Source organism: Otolemur garnettii, unplaced genomic scaffold (assembly GCF_000181295.1).
Source record: "Otolemur garnettii isolate 467f Iridium unplaced genomic scaffold, OtoGar3 scaffold00017, whole genome shotgun sequence".
Classification (NCBI taxonomy): Eukaryota; Metazoa; Chordata; class Mammalia; order Primates; family Galagidae; genus Otolemur; species Otolemur garnettii.
The window spans coordinates 1,401,203-1,409,671 of NW_003852412.1; positions in this window are offsets into that span (position 1 = coordinate 1,401,203).

Below are 8,469 nucleotides of genomic sequence, written 5' to 3' on the forward strand. Positions count from 1 at the left end.
CAGCCTATTGACTACTGAGTTGGAGCCCCAGCTCAGACACTTTGCAACAGTGGTTCTCAGCCTTCCTAATGCCGCGATCCTTTAATACAGTTCCTCATGTTGTGGTGACCCCCACCAAAAAAATTATTTTTGTTGCTATTCAGAACTATAATTTTGCTACTGTTATGAATTGTAATGTAAATATCTGATATGCAGGGTATATTTAGGCAACTCCTGTGAAAGGGTCATTCGACCCCCAAAGGGGTTGCAACCCACAGGTTGAGAACTGCTGCTTTACAGGGATGAAGCACCATGCTACGTGATGAAATGTTCATATTATTAATCAAAGTCTTTTATATGCATCTGTGCCTCAAGGGGAAGAATACAAGGGTCTGGGAATCAAGGGTGATAGCAGGAGTAGGCATGTGGACCAGTGATTTAAAAATGTGCTGCCTAGAACTGAGCAGAATATCCCCAGGGTTCTGTGGAACTCAGAGGGACCCCCACATTCTTTCTTTCAAAGAATATGATTTTCTCCTCAGAACCCACTGTCATGTTGATCTTGAGGCCAACTTTCTTCCTCATGAACTGGCATCAAGCTATGTAAGCCTATCTTGTTCTTGTTTTTAATGAAAAATTTGTGTTTACCCATGTTAAGTTTCTCCTTGATGTTTCCCATCTCGTTTGTATCCTGATCGTGACATCTCTTGCACTGCTATTCTTAGTTTTGTGTCATTCTTGAATTTGATAAACAGGTCTTCTATATATGTTTATCAAAATCATGGATCATATTGAATAAGATGTGGACAATGTCTGATATTCATGTCATGTCAGTGGGGCCTCCCTCCAGGGATCTCTCGGGGCTCCTCAGAACACCTGCAATGTTACGCTTGGATCTTGTAGGCACCATATTTTGAAAACATTGAGCCACTGGAGTAGGGTTGGTGGCTGGCAGTTAGGGTGTGAGGGCCCCTGGAAATCAGATCAGTTGAGGAGAGAACAGAGGACCATGGAGAGAAATGGTAGTTATCCTTAAATATTTGAAGGCCTTCAGGTAAAAAAGATAATAACTTGTATTTTGCTCAAAAAAAAAAAAACAGAATTAGGAACAATATCACTTGGTAATAGAATTTGACACTTCTTCCAAATATCAACCCTTTTCACCCTGAGAATATTAAGCTGAGAAAACCCTAGAAGCAGAAAGTTCTCTCCTGTCTTTTTGGAAGGCAGTCACGTGGCAGGTGTCCTGTCCTGCACACAGAGGGAACAAACGTTACACAGAAGAACCTGAACAAACAGGCCTTGCCCAGTCCCCCCAGGTCATTACCATTAGGGCGTATCTCCTTTCTTTCAATCATTCTTCTACACAGCTGCCCGTTGTGCCTCAAACCTAAATCTAAAAACACACAATTTTCTCTGGGTCTTTGGGCCATTATCGCCAAAGGCTGTCGTGTCACATAAAACTTTGGTTAAATACATTGGCGTGCACTTCTTTTTTGTTCATCTGTCTTTCATAATAAGGGTGTCAGCCATGAACCTTGCGATGGGTAAGAAAAAATACTACTTTTTCTCCCCTACAGATTCCACAGAATTGTCCCATAGAGTGGTGTTCAAGAGCCACCTAGAAAGATACCAGGTAGAATTGGGAGGTTGGATTTGATATTCTGTATGCACTCTTTAAACTCTAACATCCTTGGATTTCCTTCTTTCAAAATCTGCTCTCAAATCTTTCATTCAGACTCAGGCATAAGTGATGGATGATAAATTTGTAGCCTTTCCATTACCATGGTGTGTAAATTTTAACAGAGTTAAAGACATTAAAGAGTTAATTTGCTAGCTGGTGGTGTGAAGCATTGTAGCCTATGGTTGGAGTGAACACCGGAGAGTCTGGAGTCCTTTCCCCTGCTTTGAATTCACATGGACCTAGCAGCTTTCTTTCCCCATGAAGCTCAGAGCACTTTGCTTTCCTGGCACAAGGAGAAATTCTGCAAGAATAATGTATTTGTTGTTAAGTCTGCTCTTCCTGCAAAGGCTGTCATTGCTTCCTAGGGAACATCTTTACATCACAAAAGCATCAGCCTCCTTTTAAAATGAATGAATGAATGAACTGAAATGTCAATGCTTTCATTTCCTTTAATCAAAAGCCATGCTTACAGTAATCAAAGACAGGCCAGGGCAACTGGGACTCCATGAAAAGAGGGAGGAAGCACCTAGTAAAGCTTACATTATAAAAGCTCCTTTGGCTGAAAGATATGCTTGTCTAGATACAAAATTGGCATTTCAGAGCCATGCAGTTTACGTAAACAGTAGCCACAAAGATATTTTATCTTGGTCATGTGCATAATCTAAGAGGAAAAAACCTCGAGATCCTTCTTAAGACAATTTCCTGCTGGGGCTTTCTGGATAATTTCTCAGGAAATCACGTACATGGGGTCACCTCTTTAGGTAGTGGACACTTTAGATCTAATAATTATGACCACTCTGAGCACCGCCAGAATCAGGGCTTGGAACCCTCTTCCGAGACTCTGGCGGCTGCCTCCCTCCCTCCCCCCCTTGGGCTGCCTGCAGTGCTGAGGGGCCAGGCATCCAGCCTGGCTGGGAATGATTAGCGTCTTGAGAAGCTCTTCCCCCACTGGGACTTGCTGGCAGTGCTTTCCTTTGGAGACAGCCCCGTGTGTGCTGTTGGCACAGCAGTTGCTGTTCTCACAGATGTCTGGGGAGCCTGGCCCAAGCCAGCATGCAGTTCACAGCAGAGCTTCAGAACAAATGTGGGGTTTAGGGCTGGTGGTGGGGGGGGTGTCTATCTTAGCATAATCCCATGGAGGGGGGTGTGAGAAAATAGCAGAGGTGGGGGGGGTAAAAAAGTGTGATAAGTAAAGATGGATCCCTACCAGTGAGAGGCCCAGAGACACCTAGGCACCATTTCTTTGCCCTTGAATCACTCCAAGGAGGTTCCTGCCCTCATAGGCCTTCAGAGCACCAGGCATAGTCTCTCTTGTATGTTTAATCCAACATTGTTTTGTATTTAAAAGGAATTGTTATACTAATCATCGTTTTGCCAAATTGGGCATAATATAATCCACCTACCACTGACCAACTACAGGTGGTGTCAGCTTCATCGTGGTTTTCTGGTGGCCTTTGATAATCTAAAAGCCAGCTGCAGGGTGGTGCCTGTGGCTCAGAGGAATAGGGCGCAGGCCCCATATACCAGAGGTGGCAGGTTCAAACCTGGCCCTGACCAAAAAAAAAAAAACAAAAAACAAAAAACTGCAAAATAAAAAAATAAAAGCCAGTGGCAAAGCAGAGACACCAAAAAAGGCCATTGGTGGCAAGGGGAGCCCGTCATCCATCAGAGATCAGTGTGAGGGGGACCTACGGCCATGGGCTTTCCTCCCATCACAGGAACTTCTGAGAGTGTGGACCTATACAAGATGTATTAAACCTGGAGGACTCTAACAAAGTAATCACAGGCGTTTCTATTTGACCAATTGTTGTTTTGTTTTGTTTTTAAGTTTTGAGGCCATTCTTGACAATTCTGTATTTCTAGCAACAGAGTTCTGTAAACCACTGATTTCTTGGAAATGAAGACAGTCTGGTTATGAGTTCTTTCCTTAGGTCTAATAACTCTGTTTTACTCTATGGGAGGGTTTAAGCAGAGTAGTTTCCAGATAGTATCTGAAAAGGAAAAAAAAAAAAAAACAGGAGAAAGAAACTAATTTGGCAGTAACCTGAGCCTCTCAAAAACTGATAAGATCCAGGAACCTAAATCCCCAGGACACGCACGGCAACTTGTATATTCATTTACTGACTCCAAAATGGCTTCATTCTTATTGAGCAGGGTTTCGTCCTTGTTTTTTAAAAAAATATAAACCCCTTAACCGCTAGCAACTTATTTTTAAATGACACCAGAGCGCCCTCTTTTAATTGGTAAAAAAACAATCTCTTGCATCACAGGGATGAGTCACTTCAGGACCCAGACGTCCCCTCGGTATCCAATTTCCTCCACAAACACTTAGGTATGAAAGTGGGTCAGAAGCACCCATCATCCCAGGCATATTCTCTCTTGTATGTTTAATCCAACATTGTTTTGTACTTAAAAGGAATTGTTATACTAATCATCGTTTTGCCAAATTGGCGATAATATAATCCACCTACCACTGACCAACTACAGAAGAAAAATTAAACAAACGTTTTGCTGTTGTTATCCTTTTTTTTCTTCGGGGTTGAGCTTCTGAAGCCAGGAGGTCGCTTGGATCATGTATACAACTTTGGTAATTGCATTCCTAGATTCTGCAAAATGCCACGGCTGCTCACTAGAGTCCAAAATAGCTGTTGCAAACAATGACAATTACTGCCCAGACATTTTCAAACACAGCAGGTTACTGGCTGAGGCTGTGATGGAAACCCTAAAAAATATATAAATATTTTGAAATGCTCTGTAAATCAAACTGATGCCTCAGACACAGAGTGGATTGTCTCGCAGCCGCTGAAGTCATTTGGAGGCTGAGGGGCTTTGTTGAAGGGTGTTGGGAAATTTCGAGCTTGTTAATATTAAGCCCAAATGTCATAATTAAATGATTTTTAAGTTTTCTTTCTGTCCAGGAATAGAGATCTCAGTTTCCTCTGGTCACCCACACCCTATAAAGGCCCCTACTATATGGAAAAGAAGATTACAAACCCTTAAATTCCCCCACTGCTTCCATATATTCAGCAATTCCAGCAACTGATGAATGCTATTGGGAGGTGACTTTGACAACTGTTTATGGAAGGGAGATCTGAAGCCACTGCCTGTGGCGAGCTGAGAGGCCTGGAGTTTAAGCAGCCAGGGTCAGAGAGCAAACATGATGGCTACCAAAGCAGCCAGAGCTACAAGGAATCCTGCTTAGACATTTGAACAGTTTCTGCTGCCCTGGGCCAGCTGGGAAGGTACGGCTTGCAGAGTCACAGTGCTTTCTGTTTGGAGTTTGGTGGGTCCATTCTGGTAGAAAACTTAAAAATCTGGCTCGGCGCCTGTGGTTCAAGTGGCTAAGGCGTCAGCCACATACACCTAAGGTGGCGGGTTCGAATCCCCAGCCCGGGCCTGCCAAACAACAATGATGGCTGCAACCAAAAAATGGCCAGGCATTGTGGCGGGCACCTGTGGTCCCAGCTACTTGGGAGGCTGAGGCAGGAGACTCGCTTGAGCCCAGGAGTTGGAGGTTGCTGTGAGCTGTGATGCCATGGCACTCTACCCAGGAGGACAGCTTGAGGCTCCATCTCAAAAAAAAAAAAAAAAAAAGGAAAAAAGAAAACTTAAAAATCATTTAATTATGACACGTCTCATTTCTCTCCAACTTGAAAATCTTTAACCTATTTGAAGACAGATGGAAAGACTAAGAAGTTGTCTTAATCTATTCAGGCTTCTATAACAAAATAACCATCCATACATACACTGCATAGCTTATAAGCAACAGCTCATTTCTCACAGTTCTGGGGGTGGGGAAGTCCAAGATCAAGGTCCCAGCAGATTTTGTATCTGGCAAGTGTCCTTTTCCTAGATGGACCCTCTTGCTGTGTCCTCACACTGTGGAAGGTAAACAAGCTCCCTCAGGCCTCTTTTATAAGGGCACTAATCTCATTCATGAAGGGGCAGTGCTCATTACCTGATCATCTCTCAAAGGACCCACTTCTTCATACCATGACATTAAGGATGAGCTTCCAACATAGAGTGGAAGGCCAAGCCCCTACATGTGACTATGATGGCAGACAGGACCATCATGAGCTCTACCACAAGCCAGGGCAGTGGTGCAGTATCCCTGGGGCACTAGCAACTGGGGGCACATCCATCTTACACACAGGATATCAGTTGAGTCTCACGTTAATACGTGGGGTAAGGAGGTATGGCTCCGTGTGCCCAGATGGAACTGAGTTCCGCGGTGTATAAACAGGTGGCAGAGGCAAGGCTAGAACATGGCTCTTCTGACCCCTATCTGTGCTCCTGCCATGGTGTCACCTTGTGCCCTGTGGTTAACTGTGCTTAAAGGATTCTTCTCAAGACAGGGCTACCTGTGTTTCCCATGGGACTGCAGCAGGTTTCTGAGGCATAGGGCTTGAAATACAATTCTGTTTCAGTATAATATAAATAACTGTGGTCAGGTCATGGCAATACCATCCAAAACCTGTCTCTCTAGAGGACTGTACCACCCATTAACAACAATCTTGTCATTTCAGACAGCTGGTCCACCACATGCAACATGTCATGTCTTGAAAGACTGGTAACTCTTCCTGCCCTTATATTTCATCCTGTCTGGTGACTTCTAAAGCATTTTTTAAAAAAACCTGAGCATCTAGCCTCTTTGGTTAAATTTTTAGCTCCCATTTTATTTTATTTTTTGGATAATTCAATGTATTGAGTTTTCCCTTTACTGATAATCTCCTTGACAAACACACCTTAGAGGAAGCCATTTAGTTTTCTTGTTGTTGTATGTGGATCTAGGCATTTCAAACTGTCCCAGACAAGCTGATTGGAGGCAGCAGGCCCTGTGAGCACTTGGGTTGTGAGCTACATGCTCCTTTTCAGAGATAGGGCTGGGCTGGGCTGGGCTGAGCCAGCCAGGTGCAGAGCCTGCTGTTTGTCAACTATGTTAGCCTGTGTCTCTGGCGGTGAAGGGAACATTGAGCGCTGAGTCTCTCTCCCTCATGCCAGTCTCAGGCTCAGCCATCACCTGTGGGGCCCGTGCCAGGGACAGCAAAGGGGTCCAGTGCTTGTGTGTCCCTCCAGCAGAGGAACTGGGGAGGTGGAGCTATACTCACCTGCTCAGTCTCCATTTCACATTGCCAATTGTTTGCCAACTTGAATTCAAAGCCAAAGCCACGGTGGGTCCTAGAATTTTGGGGACGTTTGGCCGGGGGCGGGGGCGGGGGTCCCTTGAGCTCTTCAATTCAGAAGAGCCCTATGAAAGAGGAAGGAGGCCTGAAAAATGCCTCCCTTGCTGGGAGGCAGTAAACCTAACTCTGGGGCTATTGGTACCATTCGGCCATGGAAAAGCTGACTCACCCCTCCCTAACTCAGCTGACTCACCCCTCCCTAACTCAACTTCTCCTCCTCGAAAATGGGGATGGTTTGGTCAGTCAAAGCTCTCTGAGGCCACTGGGCATGTTTAGGAGCTGTGTTCAAAAGCACCTCGGCCTGTGTATAAAAGCTCATAAATAAGCATGATGATTATCGTCTCGTTACAACTTCTCCACCAGGCCAGACTGACTGCTGGCTGAATCCCACTTCTCTCCTCTGGGACTGAGTGCTTGAACTATTCACAGAGCCAGTTTGTCCTTCTCTCTCGACAGTCTGTCAGCTCATTCAAAAATATTTATTGACCAGCCTGGTGCACAGGGCATACCACTGGCAGCTTAGACTGCAAACCCTCTGAGCACAGACTGTTTCTAACTCTGTGTTCAGTACAGTAACTAGAAATTAGCAAGCAGGAATAAGTTGAGATCATCTTGGGCTATTTTCTGCCTGGCAAGTGTGAGCCTCCAGGCCACTGTCACTTAGTGAAAGCCCTCTCTCATTCCTCTGTCTGTTCTGCAGCCCAGGGGACAGCAGCCCGCATTTTGTGGGCAGCAGCAGCTCTCATGACTGTACCTATTTTGGTCAGATACTGAGGGAACAGGCAAAAATTCCTATAGAGTTACATCGGGCAAGAAATGATCTGCCCAGATTTAGCAACTTACACAGATCAAATGGGAGGAGTAGAAGCATTCTGAATATTATAATAGAGAAGAAAACCAAGAACAGAGGGTGTATTTTTATGGGGCTAAGACAAAAGTTAGAAGCCAGGCTAAGGTGAAGACTATTCCCTTCCACCCTGGATTTGGGCCCCTCGTCTACCTGCAGCCACGGCCTGTCCCATCAGCTCATGAGGATGGACTCTATTTGTTCCTCTAGATAAATTGGGAGGAAGAAGATTTCACAGCACAATCTCAGAATAGTCACCCTCAGCTAGGACCCGGTTCACAAAATTGGGAAGCCAGGCATGTGGCAGAAAAGGACACTCTGGCTCGACCGATGCTTTCAGGAAGCATTTCCCACTGGGGCAAGTGAGGCTGAAGGTTATGGAGAAAGGAGACAGCAGGAAGGCACTGAAATGAGCATCTAAAATGGAAATCATCCAAGCAGCAGCTATTTGGGACCAGCCAACTTCATGGCAGAGGGAAAAAAGAAAAGGCCAACTAGTAACAGCCAGGATGCTGAGTTTGCTCGCATTCCTCGGCTAAATACAAGTAGGATGTCAGGGGGGCAGGGAGGTAGACCCTTTTCTACAGCAGGGACCCCCTGCAATGGGAGGGAAAGTGGGCAAGGATGAGGAAGGGAGGGAGCAGTGGGGGACAGCGATGCGTCCCCCTATAGTCCCATAGTGTGGCCCTCTCATGTAGCTAGCACACCCCTTTCCTGTGGGCTTGGAGTCTCTCCCTGAAATCTGCACAGGGCTTTAGGAGGCGGCAAGTTCTTGG